This window comes from Heterodontus francisci, chromosome 42 (assembly GCF_036365525.1).
Source record: "Heterodontus francisci isolate sHetFra1 chromosome 42, sHetFra1.hap1, whole genome shotgun sequence".
Lineage (NCBI taxonomy): Eukaryota > Metazoa > Chordata > Chondrichthyes > Heterodontiformes > Heterodontidae > Heterodontus > Heterodontus francisci.
In genome coordinates, this window is record NC_090412.1 from 8,980,754 (window position 1) to 9,000,150 (window position 19,397).

The 19,397-nt window shown below is 43.3% G+C and overlaps 1 protein-coding gene across 9 annotated transcripts in view; it reads right to left on the minus strand.

The window, feature by feature from the left end:
• Window positions 1-19,397, minus strand: part of ndst2a (N-deacetylase/N-sulfotransferase (heparan glucosaminyl) 2a) — a 480,630-nt gene that overhangs the window by 212,618 nt on the left and 248,615 nt on the right. The window lies entirely within an intron of this gene.

Sequence of the window (19,397 nt, forward strand, 5' to 3'; positions counted from 1 at the left end):
TTCTGATGGCTCCTGCTGTAAAGGCAGGGCCATTGAGTGGGGACAAGATCAGGCTCCAATATGTTGTCTTCCCACATCCAAATAGCTAACCAACACTCATTCCCTGGGGTCACTCAGGTAAGGTGCCACAGCTCAGCATCTCCTGGAAGGTGGGTGAGGCAGGAGGGGAGAGTAAACTAATGGGGATTTAAAGAAAAATGCACAGTTGATATGCAGTAATATATAAATATAAACTGTTGTTGATGTAAGGATGACGCAAAGGTGGGGGGGAAAGAGAGATTGAGTGTGAGCGAGTCAGTGGTCCTTCGATTCGGGAGACGGCTCATTGCAATATGCCCACAAAGTAAGGACAAGCTTCAGTACAGCTTCCTCTCTACTAGGCTAATCCAATGTATCAATATTTACAAAAAGGGACAGGCTTAAATCTTGTTAGCAGGTTTTAAACAAATAAAGCACACTGCGGACCTGCACATATAATTAAATTAACATTTGAAAACCAACAGGAAAGATTGAACAGGCTGGGGCTCCTTTCCCTCAAAAGGAGAAAGCTAAAGCGTGACCTAAAAAGATCTTCAAACTTATGAAAGGGTTTGATATGGTGAACGTCGAGAAGATGCCTCCACTTGTGGGCGACTCCAAAACAAGAGGCCATAAATATAAGACAGTCACTAATAAATCCAATAGGGAATTCAGGAGAAACTTCTTTATTCAGAGAATGGTTAGAATGTGGAACTTGCTACCAGAGGGAGTAGTTTGAGGCAGATAGTGTAGATGAATTTAAAGGAAAGCTTTGGGAAAGAGGAATAGAAGGTTATGCTGATACGGTGAGCTGAAGTGGGGTGGGAGGAGGCTCGTGTGGAGCATAATTACTGGCATCGACCAGCTGGGCCGAATGGCCTGTTTCTCTGCTGTACATTCTATGCAATTTGTTATTTAAATGTATTTTCTTCTTCAGGACATTTGCAACACCAGATAGAAGGTCTTCCTCTGATCGCTGACAATGGTGCGACAATCAAACAAGCCTCACTTTAATACTAATACTGACTTACTTCCTAACATTATCTAATAGAGGAAAATATATATGAAGGTAAAAGATGTTTGATAGATTGTTCAGAACCTGTAAAGTGAAAGGACAGGTTATTTATTTCAGCTCCTCACTCCATCAGATTTCCAGCTTTCACATCTTTGCCGTCCCATTTTATAACCCAAGATTATCAAGCAGTTTACAAACATATCTGACCTTTCAGACATTATGCTTCCTCTGCCACCCCAAGACCATGTGCCTGCTGTTCTTTAACAGACTACAAAATGTAACAAGAGTCTCCTATCTAAATGGATATGGAAACCATCCAGGGGTGGAGTCGTGGCCATGCAATAAAAGGTAGGAAAAGGTTCGCAGTTTGTGAGGATGTCACTCACAGGAGCTGGGCCTTACGCTGAGAATGTAAGAAATAACCATGAAAGCTACCTTCAATAATGTTAGTAACACGGGGTCTGAATAATCAGGTCCAGCAATTCCTCCAAACCAATTCCTCTGATATCATCAGCACCCTGAGCTTACACAGAAACATATTCCCCACAAAAACACAGATACATTCACACAAGTATATATATCTGTCACAACTTCTCAAGGCAGTGCCAGCTACCCAAAGGTGACCAGCGCTATCAGGGCAGAACATGTCCTTCTATTAGCGTACAATAATAGAAATAAAGACACAGAGGCTGCAATCCTAGTGCAGAGCTTCACTACATGGGAGAGCAGTACGTAGAATCAGTCTCTGTATTGTAGCCCTATCTCTAATCTGTCTCGTGTCCAGCATAGCTCCATTCTGGTAAAGCTGCCACAGTAAACGTGCCCTATAATGTAATCAGTTAATAACTACAGGAATCTGATAGCCTTATGGTTCCCTGGGATCCCCAAAACACAAAAAAGATAGACAGCAATAGGGGAGTAAACCCTCAAGGACAGTGGAATCGCACTTATTTTGAATAGACAAGAGGCTCCAAATGATGAAAGAGTATCTGAAGATGTGACTTTCAAACGGCTGGAGTTCGGCCTTTATCTTTAGATAAAACAAAGAGTTGCTGAATTTCTCAAGAAATTAGATTTAAAGTTCAACACATCTTCCAAATGTGTCATTTACAATCAACAATTTTCATCAGAAGGCGATTAAGATAATTGGTAGAAAAGCCAGAAGTGAGATGAGGAGAACTGTTTTTAAACGCAGCGAATCGTTACAGTCGGGAATGCGTTGCCTGACAGGGCAGCGGAAGCAGATTCATTAGGAACTTTCAAAAGTGAATTGGATTAAATGCTTTAAAGGGGAGAAAATTTGGAGGGCTGTGGCAAAAGGGGAAAATGGGAATAATTGTACAGCTCTTTCAAAAAGCCGGCACAGAGATGATGGGCTGAATGGCCTCGTTCCGTGGTGCATGATTGCTCTCATCCATCGGTTGTGGGACGATTTAACCCTTTCTATAGCCTTGTAGCTTTTTTGGTAATCAGCACGCATGTAGCCCCGAGTTGCAGCTTCACTCGTCTGGAGACTACCAACTGAGCCTAAGCTGACATGTGACTCCCTATCAGCACAAAGTATCACAAATACAGGTGGGTGCTCTGCAAACCTATTTTCAAATTACTTCATGGCATCGCCCCTCCCTTTATCTGAAATCCCCTCCAGCTCCACAGCCCTCCGAGATCTCTGCACTCCTCCAATTCAGCCCTCTTGCACATTACCAATTTTCATCACTCCAACATTGGTGGCCATACCCTTCAGCTGTTTAGGACCTAAGCTCTGGAATTCGCTCCCGAAACCTCGCCGTCTCTCTCTCCTTTAAGACGCTCCTTAAAACCTACCTCTTTGACCAAGCTGTTGCTCGCCTGTCTTAATATCTCATGTCGCTTGGTGTCAAATTTTGTTTGATAACACTCCTGTGAAGTGCCTTGCTACTTTTTACTGCATTACAGGTGCTATATAAATGCAAGTTTCTGTTGTTGTTGAACACGCAAGAGACTAACATGGCCCGTGACAGAGCCCAAGAGGCAGCACGTGGCATGACTGCAGGCAGTGCCAGCAGGATACACGTGTCGGTGGGTCTCAACAGCTCTGCAGGAAACAGCGTGACGCCTGCAGGAGATGTCAGAAATTCCCCTGCTTCTCTGGCACTGAGACAACAACAACAATGAGCTTTACAGCCTAATCTGAAGTACATCGCACCCAGCGAGGACAGAATATGTGTCCAAGTGCGGGATAATGCTCAACACACACAAACCAAAGCAAAGCTGCTAAATAGTTCAGCACTACATCGTTCCATGGAAGATTCTGTCCACCACCAAAATATTTCTCAGCCGCGAATCCATGAGGACAAGTAGCATTTTTATTGAGCAAGATATTTCCTGCCTTTAAACAGAAACCAAGTTCTCTTGGTGGCGGGGGCATGCATTAGAGTATAACCTATTTTAATCTTTCATGCTTCAAACATAAGTCACTTTGCAACAGCAAGAAATAACTGTTCATCATTTCATTCCTCATCCTCTCTGCTACTTTATTAAGAATGTACAGTGAAAAGCTCTATATACCAAATATACTATTCAGGCAACTGATAAATTATTCAATTCTATATTAGAATTTACAACCCCTCCAATGCAAATAGTGGGCACTCCAACACGAAGAATTAAAACAAAAAGCCCCAGGCAAACCATTAAATGTACTGCTGTTTTCCCCACTATTTTCAGTTCTTAGGATAATAAATGTCTTAAGTCCCACATTCATTTCACAATAAGTCATTGGGCTGGGCTGTAACGAACTTCAGCCTGAAATCCATGATTTCCCATAAAACCCATCAATCCGCTTTATATGAAAACACTTCACTCAGCTTCTCATCCTCCGCGGCTTTTTTTTTGTAACTGTAGAATTTTCTTGGCCTCTGCTCACACTTTAATTCAAAATGTGGGTAGTTAGAATATCCTCCATCATCAAACAGCACAGTAAATGTGTTCTGATATCAGTGAAACCAGTAAACGAACACTTGGAACTGACAGAAAAATGACAGCATAGCACTGATGGTGCTTTCCCATTACCAGCCATTTGATTGCTATCAATGCCCTGACACAATTCCCATCCTTTACCAGACTGCAACACAGAATAAGATGTAGTTATCGTTACGCAGCAACCCTTCGTGGTGGAAGCAGATTCAATAATAAACTTTCAAAAGGGAATTGGATAAATAATTGAAGGGAAACAAATTTGCTGCTCTATGGATAAAACATAGAAACATAGAAAATAGAAGCAGGAGTAGGCCATTCAGCCCTGCTCCGCCATTCAAAAAAAGATCACGGCTGTTCGTCTAAATCAGTACCCTGTTCCTGCTTTCTCCCCATATCCTTTGATCCCTTTGGCATTAAGAAATAAAAGGCGGGGGGGGGGGGGGGGGGGACGAATTGGATTGCTCTTTCAAAGAGCGGGCACAGGCATGATGGGCTGAACGGCCTCCTTCTGTGCTGTACAATTCTACAAACTGAACCCGACAGCATCCATCAAAGGTCATCAGTTGGGGATCGGTAAGGCAGTAATAAGCATGCTGTACTAGAAAAAAAAAACAAAGGCTGAGGTTGAGCAAACACATCACCCTATAATTTCTGAGCTGGAGGTAAATCAATGCACGTAACTTACACTAAAGCAAATTTAATATATTGCAGATACTGGAAATCCGATGAGACGTTAAACTGAGGCCTCTCCAGGTCAGCTCACTTTAAATGTGATCGTTTTACTGGTCAGAACCTCATTTTAGCAAACAGACCGCTGTTAAATAATCCAATTAAAATACATAATATAAAATAAAAACAAAATTGCTGGAAACAATCAGCAGGTCAGGCAGCATCGGAAGTTCAAGATTTAACAGTCTATGGACAAGTACACAGCTAAAGAAATGGGGATAAAAGCAAAATGAGAACTGGGGAAGTGGGGTAGAAAAGAACAAATGGAAAGGTCTGTGACGGAATACTTTCTTATAAACTGTTAAATAAATTCTTCCAGTTCTGACGAAAGCTGATCAATCTGAAACGCTAAATCTACTCCCTCTCCACAGAGGCTTTGTGACTGATATTTAATATTACCAACATTTTCAAATCTGGAGAGCAAAGGTCCGTTTAATCTGGTCTCTTACATTCCCTACCCCCTCCTTCAGCTGCTAATGCCTCTTGCTCTGGAATTCCCTCCACCTGCCTCTCCTCCGTTACGACCTTCGCTAAAACCAAATTCTTTGATCGACCTTTTAGCCAATCCCTCGTAATCCCTGCCCTTTTGGCTTGACATCTACTTGCCTTTTCCCTGCACCTCTCTGAGAGGCACGTTTATCGACCTACAAAAAGACGAATTTCCACAGGGATTTTCCCAACCCAGTCACCATGCAGGGAAAAGCCACGGAATGCTCTGGAAAAGGCAGGGCACAAATGCCATTTCGCCGAGTTTTCTGTCTCTCTGAATGGGAGGATCTGTGCTGAGAATCATAAAATAAATGAAAGTTTTTATGAATATGTTGCATCCAGAGTGCCCTCTTGGTAAAGGAGGAACTATATTTCCACAGCTCATCACAAGATATACACACTAATGAAGAACGCATAGCAATATATGCTGTAGTGAGGCACGCATATAAAGTGTGCTACACCCAAAGTCCCAATTGAATATAATGAAAGAAAATTCACGGAATATCATTAAGAGATCCTGCCTACACAGTACTGAATGGTAGTTATTTGGTATTGCAGAGGCCTAATTATATGTAATTTGCTCCCCATTTGCACAACACTGATATTGTTAAAAATAAAAATACAATTAGAAGACCACATTTCATAGCCAGGATGGAAGTGCCCTCCGTCATATGCTGTGCAAATGGGCATTGGGATCTTCAAACTTATGAAAGGGTTTGTTAGTTGTGTGAATTTCAATTTATATAGTTGATTTGAAAATACAATTTGCCTTTTGTTGAAGAATGTCCAATGGCAATTAACTATTAAAGCACTCTTCCTCTAAGTGATGCCCCACAGGGTTTTAAAGAGGTGCCATCTTGATGAATGTACCAATGCACCAAGACATTGCTTTAAGTATATTTTCAATGCCGACTGAATATTAAAATACCCTTCCCCCTTCTGTGTGCTTCACTCCATGGAATTTTACATCAGTATTATCTTCATAAGCAGCTGTCAAACCTTTTTTTTTGAGACCCATGCAGCATTGACATCAAGTGAGGTGATGATATAGGAGATCCAAAACTAGGGGCCATAAATCACTAATAAATCTAATTAGGAATTTAGGAGAAGTTTCTCCACCCAGAGAGTGATTAGCATGTGCATCTTGCTACCACATGGAAGGGGAAGCTAGATAAGTCATTGAGGGCACAGAAGGTGGTCATTCGGCCCATTGAGTCCATGCCGCCTCTCCACAGGGCTATCCAGTCAACCCCACTAACCCCCACTCGATCCCTGTGGCCCTGTGTCTGTTACCTTCAAGTGGCCATCCAACTTCCTTTTGAAGTCATTGATTGTCTCCACTTCCACCACCCTTGAGCATGAGGAAGAAAGGAATGGAAGATTATGCTGAATGGGTTAGATGGAGCAGGATGAGAAGAGCTTTGTATGAAGCATAATCACAGGCATGCCCCAGTTGCGCCGAATGGCCTGTTTCTGTGCTGTAAATTCTATGTAGTTCCACATCATAGCTTTGTTCTTTATTTCCCACTCTTGGCTGAAGGCTATCGCCAATGGCAGCTCAAACTCCAGCCCCATAGCGTAGCGTAAATAAATGGACATATTCCTGGAGGTCACATCACAGGACCTCCCCCTCCTCCCATTGGTCATTCCACACATCCACCTTCACAGGGCATCACTTTCTTACACCAATTGGAAAGCAAACAGATTTCATTACTCGATTGTATAATTCGTGACTGTCAAACAGCCTTTTTACCCATCCCCAACTGTTTTTATTATTTAGAACTAATTCCTGGAGACTTCAGGACAATCCTGGGCAGTTGGCAGCCCTAACTCGAGTACAAGGCGAGGTAAACTCACGATATGGGTAGTACCATGAGAAGACTCTGCCTTGCAGTGAAGGCCCAGTGTAATGATGTTTTTGAGCACAGTGTTTCTGTATCATTGTGTATTTTGTCTGCCCAACACGAGAAATGTATAGGCTACAAAAATCAAAATACTGTTTCTGATTGTCTGTGGAAAGCCATATAAGTGATCATTAAGAATTGATCCCTAGACATTTAGTGCTTAACGGACTGTATGAAATAGAATAAATATAGGGTATTCATGCTAGAATAATAAATCCATAAATTTGACTAAAGTAGTTCTTTACTAACCTCAATGCTACATCCGAGATAGATTTACTTTATCATAGTTCAATCATGCAAATAATATTTTCCTGATGTATCAAGCTGTCTAATGTTGTATTGTCATTCAGGAGTTACATTGTAGGTACACTGGTTGAACTAACGCTTGTATAGCCACAATTGGCTGCTATCTATTCTGATAGAAACAGCAATCACATGACAGCTGGTGTCCCTAATTCTTCTGTTGCTATTTTATTTCAACACTCTTGTTTTATTACAGCTGGTGTACAACTTGACCGAGTGGTTCAGTTGAGAAATGAAAGGTTCAATGTGGAACTGAGGTACAGAGAATAGGACAGTGCCAGATTTAATCCCCAGCCTCGGCTGAGTCAACTGGTCTAATCCGGTGCAGTCATATATTTAATAGAAGGGTCACTGACCCGAAACGTTAACTCTGCTTCTCTTTCCACAGATGCTGCCAGACCTGCTGAGTGAATCCAGCATTTCTTGTTTTTGTTGTGATATATTTAATAGAGTTAGCCTCAGTGCCCTTGTGCTGAGGAAAGGAACGTTAACTTGCAATGTGCAGCGCAGAAACAGGCCATTCAGCTCAGCAGGTCCATGCCCACATGAGCCCCCTCCCACCCCTCTTGAAAGTTGTCCACAGGACCCCTTCAAGAAACTGTACATGTGATAACGTTGAGTAAGATCTTTACTCTTGAGTCTACCCCAGTGGAATAGCCAGCCACCATTCACTAGATGCAAAGAAAGTCACAACCTACGGTAGGTAACAAGTGGTTATTCATGGTCAATATAGTTGGAAACACAAAGAATGGCCTTGCAAGAGCCACCAAAGTATAGTGATTACACACAATTGAGCAATGATACAAAAAGGTCCCAATACACTAACATTAAAGGGAATGAAAATGCAAGCCTGTTTCTTCCTTCAAATGGCAATTTGTCCTAAATTGTCTTTGAAACCTCTATTATTGCTTTTCAATATCACTAACTATTCGTACAGGATGGAAACTTTCCCTGTGTTGCTGATTTAATAAAATAAGCAGTGATAAATATCTTTATCGAAAGTTACATGAATTCCCCTGGACTCCTTTAAGCTGGTAGATGTAAAAACCTAATTGATGGGTCACAGCTAAATGCTGAAAGGGGACTGGATCTGCGGAGCTGACGGACGCAAGTTTAATGAGACCACAGTGTAATGTGATAAGAAGCTGACATCACCTACAAGTGAGTCATCTTTCAGCAAATGAGCAATAGATTAGATCTGGTGTTGCATCACATTTCTTCATCATGCACTCGGTTTAATTAATTTCAGACTGGAGGCTACCAGACAGCGATTCCGCAAAGAATACACGGCCACCATTAGCGTCTGGAATGCCAACTGCTGTGCACAGGAGCTTATCTGCAGAGTTTATGATCACCCAATGATCCGAGTTCAGTTCTGTGCAGCACCTGTCCCTCTGTGCCCAGCTGCACCTTGCTAATAATCAGAATGTGCCATTTATAGTAACATTTCTTGCGTACGTCAAACCTGCCTCCTGTATGTGGCCATTGAGTGATTGGTCGATATTCTCCATATTGGTTAAGTATTTTGAGGGGGGAGGTAGGGGGATATTGGTCTTTGAACCTATCTTGCTCCGCTGATCTACATTGAGCCAAGTTTTCTTTTTCAGGGAGTTCAATGAGCTTGGAGGAGTACAGGCTTGACCTATCTTTACCAGCATATTTTGTGCGACAGCCACAAACCAATTTCACCAACTGTTGAGTCTTTCTATCTTTTGTAACTGGCTGTTTTCTACGGTTGTTATTCATCAATTAAATTATGCAAAATCCGATTTCCTTTTTTTTTTTTAAAAATTCGTTCCTGGGATGTAGGCATCGCTGGCCAGGCCAGCATTTATTACCCATCCCTAATTGCCCTACAGAAGGTGGTGGTGAGCTGCCTTCTTGAACCGCTGCAGTCCTTGGGGTGTAGGTACACCCACAGTGCTGTCGGGAAGGGAGTTCCAGGATTTTGACCCAGCGACAGTGAAGGAACGGCGATATAGTTCCAAGTCAGGATGGTGTGCAACTTGGAGGGGAACTTGCAGGCGGTGGTGTTCCCATGCATCTGCTCCCCTTGCCCTGCCAGATGGTAGGGGCCGTGGGTTAAGAAGGTGCTCTCGAAGGAGCCTTGGTGAGTTGTTGCAGTGCATCTTGTAGATGGTACACACTGCTGCCACTGTGCATTGGTGGTGAAGGGAGTGAATTTTGAAGGTGGTGGATGGGGTGCTAATCAAGCGGGCTGCTTTGTCCTGGATGTTTTTTTATTCATTCATGGGATGAGGGCATCGCTGGTGTGAGCTTCTTGAGCGTTGTTGGAGCTGCACCTATCGAAGCATGTGTAGAGTATTCCATCACACACCTGACTTATGCCTTGTAAACGGTGCACAGGCTTCGGGGAGTCAGGTGGTGAGTTACTCACCGCTGAATTCCCAGCCTCTGAACTGCTTCTGTAGCTGCAGCATTTATGTGGCTGGTCCAGTTCAGTTTATGGTGAATGGTAATCCCCAGAATGTTGATAGTGGGAGATTCTGCAATGGTAATGCCATTGAATGTCAAGGGGAGATGATCAGATTCTCTCTTGTTTGAGATGGTCATTGCCTGGCACTTGTGTGGCGCAAATGTTACTTGCCACTTCTCAGCCCAAGCCTGGATGTTGCCCAGGTCCTGCTGCATTTGTACACGGGCTGTTTCTGTATCTGAGGAGTTGCGAATGGTGAATGTTGAGCAATTCTTTTTCCCAATGCAGAAGGGAGAATAAAATCTACATTCAAGTCTGGACAGTATCAGTAGGCAAGTCCACTGTGAGAGCGTCAGTCATCACAGCTACGCTTGATCTTATTATCACCTCTACAGATGCATGCAAGGGTTACAGAAAGCAATTAAGCGCAGGAACTCTGACTGATAATTCCCTCCTTCACCCCAGGAGATACAAAAAAAAACTCCAACTGGGCTGCATCCTCCCCTTGATTGAGACCAACTAATGCAGCACAGATAAAGGGCTGAATCTGAGACCTTACTGATCTGAGCAAATCACGACCACAGCAGGGGATGCCTATCGAAGTCATCTTGCAGACTCTTCTATCCTCCCATTCACAAACCGAACAGCAGGGGCATCTTCATCACGAGCGGAAACCATGCCCATGAGCTCAGTCCCTACGACTTTACCATACAGCATCTTGCTAAATGGATGTGAGGAACCACTGTTTTGTCCAATACTTTTCACTTAAATGGACCCTTTTTACACAGGAACGGTGCAACCAATGATGGTGGATTAATTAAGCCCCCTCCACCATCTGCAGTTCTCAGTGTAAACAAACCTGCAATAAACCCTTACTCCGACAGCAGAATCACATTGCAAGTAGCAGGAAATGTAAATACAGGGACCTATCACACACCCGAGCCTCCCAGCACTTGAACGCATCAAGTTCTACAACACAGGAGGCCACCATTCGGCCTATCACACATCTGCTAGCTCTCTGCAAGAACTATCCACATTCCCATTCCCTTGTTCTTTCTCCAAATCATTTCAATTTTTCCCGTTGCAACTATTTATCCGCTTCCCTTTCAAAAGCTTCCCTCACTATTTCTGGTCGGGCATTCCATGTCCTAGCAAGCCCTCTGCATTAAATTCTCCTAGCCTCTCCTTTCATTCTTGTGATGATCATGAATTTATAGCCTGCAGTTACAGAGGAAATCGATGTTCATCAGCGATTCTACCAAAACCTTTTATAATTTTGAGACCTCTAGAAGATCTCTTCCTACCTTCATTACAACTCAACTCTCTCTGGTCTCTTCCTCACACCAGTGCTTTCATCTCACTGAATCTCTCTTTGGCCTTGCCCTCTTTCCTAATGCAAGATACTCAATACTGAACGCAACATTCTAACTGCGGCCTCACTGTTTTGAAGAGATTGCGCATTTAAGCAATGCTAAATATGAAAGCATCTTTTCAGTAAGTTTGGCCAAGTTACCAAAACTAACCAAACTATGTTTTTCTCCAAACCCCTGAGACTCAATGGTGCTGTGCTCCACAGTCACCCACTCCAACCCCCCACCAAAAGAACTTCAAACACAAAATGGGCGAGAATACAACTTACATTTATATAGTGCCTTTAATGTAGTAAAAGCTTCCCAGTGTTTCACAGGAGCGTTTTCAGACAAAATTTGACATCGAGCGACATATGGAAATATTAGCACCGATGACCAAAATCTTACCAAAGAGATAGATTTTAAGGAGCATCTTAAAGAAGGAGAAGGAGGGAGAGGAAGAGGCGGAGAGTTGTAGGGAAGGAATTCCAGAGCTTTCGGCCTGTTAAGCCCAAGGCACAGCCAGCAATGGCGGGACGAAGGAAATAAGCCCTGCGCAAATCGGAGGAGGATAGATATCTTGCAGTGTTGTAGGGCTGGAGGAGGTTATACAGTGATAGGGAGTGGCAATGCCATGAAGGGATTTGAAAACAACATTGAGAATTTTAAGCCTACTTGATCTACGTTTGACAACCTCAACGAGAGAGACGCTGTGTCACAAAAGACACCACCATAATCACAGGACAGTATATGTTTACCAGCTACTGACAGGCTCATTCCAACAACAACAACTTGCATTTATATAGCAACTTTAACCTAGTAAAACATCCCTCGGTGCTTCACAGGAGTGTTATCAAACAAAATTTCACACCAAACCACATAAAGAGATAGCAGGACAGGCGACCTATTTATACTGCATTTATAGAGCGCCATTCATGAACTCAGAATGTTCTAAAGTGCTTTTCACCCAATGAAGTACTTCTGAAGTAAAGTCACTATTGGAATGTAAGGGAAAAAACAGCTTCAGCGAATTGGCAAAAACTAATATACAATGCATGGAAGTTACAAGGTTTTTGCTGGGACCTCTTCCAGGTTATGTTGGCAGGACAGCCATTATTCAAACTGATTACTTTGTTCTGGAAGTCACAATAAAGCACAGTTAATATTCCGAGGGTTGAAACATCCCTTGAATTCTTAGAAGAGATGCAGTGATCCAAATTCTGCACACACATTTTCACCACACCAACTTATGAGCAAAATATCACCCTTGATGGAAGTGCTGACAACTTTGGCAAAAAAGACAACATCAATTCACATTTATTTTGGTAGGATATCATTTTGGAAACTTTTCAGTTCCAGAATTAAAAACAAGAAGATTGTACAGAGAAGCTGTACGTTCATTCATGAAAACTATACAAGAAAAGGTCCCATGCACATGGAAGCAAATCTTTTTGAATTTATTCCCTCTCCCCAAAGTGTTCTTTGCCTTCAGCTGCACATACTGGTTACAATTCTAACTAGCTCCTCCGGTAACCAACCATGGCGACCATCCTTTGCGAGTGGGCCCAGGCACTGATTGACAGCACACTCATCAATCTGGCCAAATCACGTCCTCATCCTACAGGATTCCTCTCCCCACCCCCCACCCCATTCACACATTGTAGCCACAGCTGGCTTCTCTCCATCACTCCTCCCCCAACCTGAGTTAAGCTGTTTTCTATCGGGGTTGGTGCAATAAATCAGCATCAACTTGCATTTATATAGCACCTTTAATACAATAAAGTATCCCAAGGCACTTCACTGGAGCGTTATCCAACAAAATCTGGCGTCAAGTCAGACAAGGAGATATCAGGAGAGGTGACTAAAAGCTTGGTGAAAGAGGTAGGTCTGACGGAGCGTCTTAAAGGAAGAGAGAGAGGCATAGAGGCAGAGGGGTTTAGGGAGGGAATTCCAGAGCTTAGGGCCTATGCAGCTGAAGGCACGACCGTCAATAGTGGAGCGAAGAAAATTGGGGATGGGCAACAGGCCAGAATGGGAGGAGCGTAGAAGTTTTGGAGAGTTGTAGGGCTGGAGGAGATTGCAGAGATAGGGCGGCCTACATTTACAGCACCATACCAATGCAAGTTTCCGTTGTTGCTGCTGCTGTCTTTGAAATCTGGCTCTGTATGACCAAGTGACTGTCTCTACTTACTAGGTCAACAGGAGGCTTGAGAGTTATTAATTATGGAGTAGATTTAAGTAAATTGATGCACACAAGATTCCAGTGGAGAGTAAGGGTTGTTGAGTAAACTATGAGGTTAAACCATCATTTTTAATAAGAAACTTATCTAATGCTAAAGACAAATTACTCAGGTGTAGACAGCAGAAAACTGCTATATACTGCACGGAATACACTCACTCCACATTCAACAGTTTTGCTACAATTCACCATTCTTACTGGTTTTTGGGAATGTGAAACGTATTTTAAGAAAAGTTATATCTCTTCAGTCTACACCAGGCAGTTCAAATGCCCATTCCCACAAATGATAGCATCCAGGTCTCTCTAGACAAGCACAGATATGTACCAAACCCCAAAGAGACCAGGGGTGAGGCCAATGTGGAAAGGGGCTATGAAATAACAAGAGTCTCCCTGCAAAAGTCTCAAAAATGGAAGAGAACTCAATGCTAGAAGACATCCACCGCGGTTAGGCAAGGCCTGACCTGTGGTTCCTGGATGAACTCCAGGGAGAATTGCCACACTGTTAGGCCCCCAAAAACACACTAACAAACCGCGTGCACAGCAATCCAGGCAATCCCAACATACCAATGTCCGCACCGTGAATACGATGCAACGAAAGAGATGCACAATTTTTTTTTGAATGCTAGTTTTCTTTTTAAAAGGCTGGATTCAGTACCACTAGTTTTTATTGCTATGACTTATTCCATACTCGGTACATAAACCACAACCTCAGAGCCCTCGACAAGGACAGCAAACAGGAAATTCGCTGCTGCATTTTCTACATGACAAAAGTGACTGCACTTCAAAAATACTTCATTGGCTGTAAAGCACTTTGGAAAGATCTGGCGGTCGTGAAAGGCACGATACAAAAGTATGTCTTTCTAAAATTTGACGATAAATTTTGGATTTAACTAAACATGCTCTTCGGCATTTATTAAAGATCAGAAACAAAGCTGCACAGCAGCAAATGCTCATTCTTCTCATTTAAATGTTACAGGCCATCAGCTCCAATCTTTTCCAATGACCTTTCAGTTTTCAATTATCAGAGCCTACCTGGTAGTAGCACGAACACAGATGCCCCATCTATCTTGCAGCCTTCATCGAGACTGCATTTAATTCAAAGCGTGGACAATGTAAACAGAAGGCAATTTTACAGGGTTGATGCCTGTATCTCCCCACATGAAGCTCCAAGAGCACTGTCAATATTAAATTATCATTCGACAAATGGATCAAGTATCAAGTTTCTGCAGAAAAGGCCAGCAGGTAGTCTGGGGCTGTTGCAAGCCTCCTGTGTCAGGAGTTCTGCACTTACACCAATGGAGTAACAACATGCTCACTGACAAGCAAACACACACCGTGGGAGCTCACACTTTTGTCTAGTTGTATATTCTGTGGATATTACCAATCAGCAAGGCTGTCCTTTTCATTGTAAACAGATCTTTTCAGATCATTGAAATAACTTGCATTTATCATGGTGCTTCACAGAGGCGCTTCCAGACCAAAACGGACACTGAGCCTGATATTAGGATGGGTGGCCAAAAGCTTGGTCACAAAGGTGGGTTTTAAGGAGGGCCTTAAAGGAGAACGAGCGAGCTGAAGTGGCAGAAGGGTTTATTCAAGGGAATTTCAGATTGTTGGACTCAGATGGCTAAAGGCACAGCTGCCAATGTGAGGGGGGATGCACATCAACCCAGAGTTGGGAGACAGTTCTAGGAGGGAGTGGGTTCAAGGATTACATAGAAATCATAGCATTTACAACACAGAAACAGGCCATTTGGCCCAATAAGTCTATGCTGGTTCCTCACGAATCTCCTCCCACACGACTTCATCTCACCCTTCTATTCCTTTATTCCCTTGTGTGTTTATCGAGATTCTCTTAAATGAATCTATGCTATTCACTTCAACCACTCCTTGTGATAGTGAGCTCCACATTCTAATCATTCTCTAGGTAAAGGAGCTTCCCCAAATACTCTACTGGATTTATTGATGATTATTTATGAACCTCTATGTTTTGGGCTCACCCTCAAGTGGGAAGGAAGAGACACAGAAAAAGGAAGCCACAAAGTGACTTAAACTCAAGGATGTGAATTTTGAATTGGCGACTTTGGACGACTGGGAGCCAATGTAGGTCAGCAAGCACAGCCTGATGGTTCAGCATGACTTGCTGTGAGATTGGCCAGGGATAGCAGAGTTTGGGATAAGTTGAAGTTTATTTTCTCCCATCTCGTGATTTCCTCATACCGTCACTGCAATAAGGAGTGAAACAAGGCAGGGGTGGGTGTGGGCTGGATGCGAACACCAGGAGGGGTGGCCAAGTGCGAACAGAGGAAGAAAACTTTGAGGTGGTAGCTCCATTGCATTCATACACTTTTGAGAGGACGCCTCAGTGGGAGTTCGAGATGCGAACAAGTTGGGGTGATGGGAATGGGCAGGAGAGCCCGCAATAACGTGGTTGTGCAGAATTGAGGTGCGCCAATGGTCCATTCAAAAGAAAAAGCGGTCCTGAAACATCTCTTCATGAGTCCCTACAGCCACCGACTGCTGGGGAATCATCCCCATGGTCTCCAACCGCTGCGACTTATTGCTCGCACCTGCCAGCTGGCCGAGCGGTCAAGCTGTCGGGTGGCAGTTTGCCCAAAATTTCTCAAATAGAGGCCCTGCCATTCATAGAAGGAAGACCTTTAAGTCCCTGGCCTTGCCAGATTCTTGGCCTGTCAATGGACTCCCTCGCACCCTTCCCCGCCTCTCCATTAACAGCAGGGCCATTGTTTCAGTGGCCACTGCGCAAATAAGACCGATAAGGCAAGATGTTCATTCTCATTGCTTGGCACCAATGTCCACATGATACAAGATGGCAGCTGAAGCGCGCATAACCATCAGGAGCACAACACTGAAGCCATGATAGAGTTGGAAATATCCATTTTCCTTATTTGTTGGCTAACATTTTACACAGAAGAGACATCTCATGGGCAACACCACCAACTGACTAAATACTTGGCTTTAACACAGCTCAAACCCCATTATTTTATATTCTGCTCTAATTGGTGATTAACTCTCCCTCTCTGGTTAACAGCCTGCAAAGACCTGGATTAGCTCTTGCATTTAAATACTTTAATCTCAAAGGAAGAAATTACAAAGTGCAACAGTTCAATCCTGAGCAATTTCCCTTGGAGTGTTTACATTGTTGTGTTTGAATAGTTATCTGCCTGTCAAGGAAGCTTGCAAGGCCACAAATCAAGGAATCCTTGAGGTAGTCTTGCTACTGAAAATAGCCAAGCTTAAAAAAGGATTTCTTTCTTTCTGCTTTGTCTCTCTTAAAATGGCCAGGGTACGTATCCTCATAATTCTATATTCAGCACATATCAAAGAGTCATAAACACAGAAAGAGGCCACCGCCCCTATGCCAACTCTTTGAGCTATCTAATTAGTGCCATGCCCCTGCTCTTACCCCACAGTCCTGTAAATCTTTCCTTTTCAAGTATACATCCAAATTCCCTTTTGAAAGTTACCATTGAGTCTGCTTCCACCACTTTTCAGGTAGTGCATTCCAGCTCATATCAACTTAGTGTAAAAAGATTTTTGACCTTCCCTCTGGTTCGCTTGCCAATTATCTTGAATCTGTGTCCTCCAGTTACTAACCCTCCTACCAGTGGAAACTGTTGCTTCTTATGGACTCTATTAAAACCCTTCAGAGAGTCACAGAGTCATTTACGGCACAGAAGGAGGCCATTCGGCCGATCGACTAGAGGGACCTGGAGGTTCCCATACACAAATCTTTGAAGGACAAGTTGAGAAAGCTGTTCAAAAAATCATACGGGATCTTTACTTTTCTTTTTAAAAAGGCATAGAGTACAGCAATAAGGTAGTCCACGTCTGCTCTCCACGGAGCTATGCAGTCAGTCCCGCTCCCCGGCTCAACCTCCGTACCCCTGCAAGTCTATTTCTCTCAGGTGGCCATCCAACTTCCTCTTGCTGTCATTGATCTTCTCCACTTTCACCACCCTTGTGGGCAGCGAGTTCCAGGTCATTACCACCCGCTGTGAAAAAAAAGTGCTTCCTCATTTCCCCTGCATCTTTTGCCCAAAATCTTCAATCTGTGTCCCGTAATCCTTGTACCATTTATTAATGGGATCAGTTTTTCCTTGTCTAACTTATATATGACTGTCATAAATGTTGTACACTTCTATTAAATCTCCCCTCAATCTCCTTTGTTCCAAGGAGAACAAACCCAGCTTTTACAACTTAACCTTGTAACTAAAATCCTCCACCCCTGGAACTGTTCTGGTAAATCTCCTCTGCACCCTCTCAAGGATCCTCACATCCTTCCTGAAGTGTGGTGACCAGGACTGGATGCAATACTTCATAATTCTGAAGACCGCTATTAAATTTCTCCTTAACTTTTTCTGCTCGAAGGCCAACAATCCCAGTTTCTCAAGTTTCTCCACATAACAGAGGTCCCTCACCCCGGGTACCATTCTAGCAAATTTTCACTGCACCCTAAGTGAGGGCCTGAATATCCTTCTTAAAGAGCGCCGCCCAGAATAGGACACAAAACTCCAGCTGAAGTCTAAGCAGTGTTTTATGAAGATTGAGCATAACTTCCTTGTTACTGTACTCTATGCCTCTTTGAACAGGAGTGCATCGAGCTTGAGAAAGGTTTGGGAAAGTAGAACATTTTCCATAAATTATCCTCTCTTTCTGTCGCTGACCAATTGTGCGTGATAAGCCCCTCCCCCACTCCATCACCTTCCACTCTGGGCAGTGCATTCAAACCCAAAGGTCAGTAGGAACGCTGAAGTTAAACAGTTGCACTGCAGCAGTTGAGTGAAGAAAGAAGGTAAATGAGAGAAAGATCAAAGAAGGAGAGCCAGACTAGCATTTTCATAGCACCTTACCCCATCCTCACAACCAATAGCTAAGGCAAATTTAGATCTGATATCAGGTAGCTCTTCACAAAGAGTGAACACCACATGGAATGGGCCTAGAATCGTGGAGGCAAATGTCTTGCAATTATTTAAGTGAAAGCTGAATGCTGCAATGGGAGGACTGCAGAGTTTCTTTTAGATGGATGAAGAAACTTTTTCAGCAATATTTATCTTGTGACCTTTGACAATCCATCACTGCCTCAGCGCTCAGATTTCCACCTCTGATTGGATGTAACCCTGGAGGTTTTATTACGACATTCCACCTCCCACTGCCCCACCCCCAACTTATCCATCACCATCTTCCCATATCAATCACAAAGCAACTTTTCATGAGTCCATTCGATGATTCTTGGCTGCCAAACAGCCTTCCCTCTGCCTCCTACTCCTATACTTTTATAACTATTGAGCAAAACCATTCGAAGAAAATGAAAAAAATTAATGCTATGATGTTTTATCCTGGGTTGCTTGCAGCAGTGTGCTGGAGATGAATCTTTAATTTCTGGAGACTCCAGGGCAATCCAAGAGGGTTGCTAGCCCTATTCTAAAGTGTCAATCCAGATTATTTATTTATTATTTTATTTTTTATTTATTTAGAGATACAGCACTGAAACACCAAGTCTGTGCCGACCAAGAACCACCCATTTATACTAACCCGACAGTAATCCTATATTCCCTACCACCTACCTACACTAGGGGCAATTTATAATGGCCAATTTACCTATCACCTGCAAGTCTTTGGCTGTGGGAGGAAACCGGAGCACCCGGCAAAAACCCACGCGGTCACAGGGAGAACTTGCAAACTCCACACAGGCAGTACCCAGAATTGAACCCGGATCCCTGGAGCTGTGAGGCTGCGGTGCTAACCACTGCGCCACCCTGGCCAAGTCCTGGGGCGTGGCTTGAACCCACAAATTTCTGACTTATTGGCAAGCGAGATTCAACTGAACCAAACCAGCACTTGGACATTTTCCAATGTACAAATTGTGAGCAAAGCAAAAGGACTTAACGTTTATCTCTCAATAGGAAGACACCAATCGCTGCGTGATAAATTTATC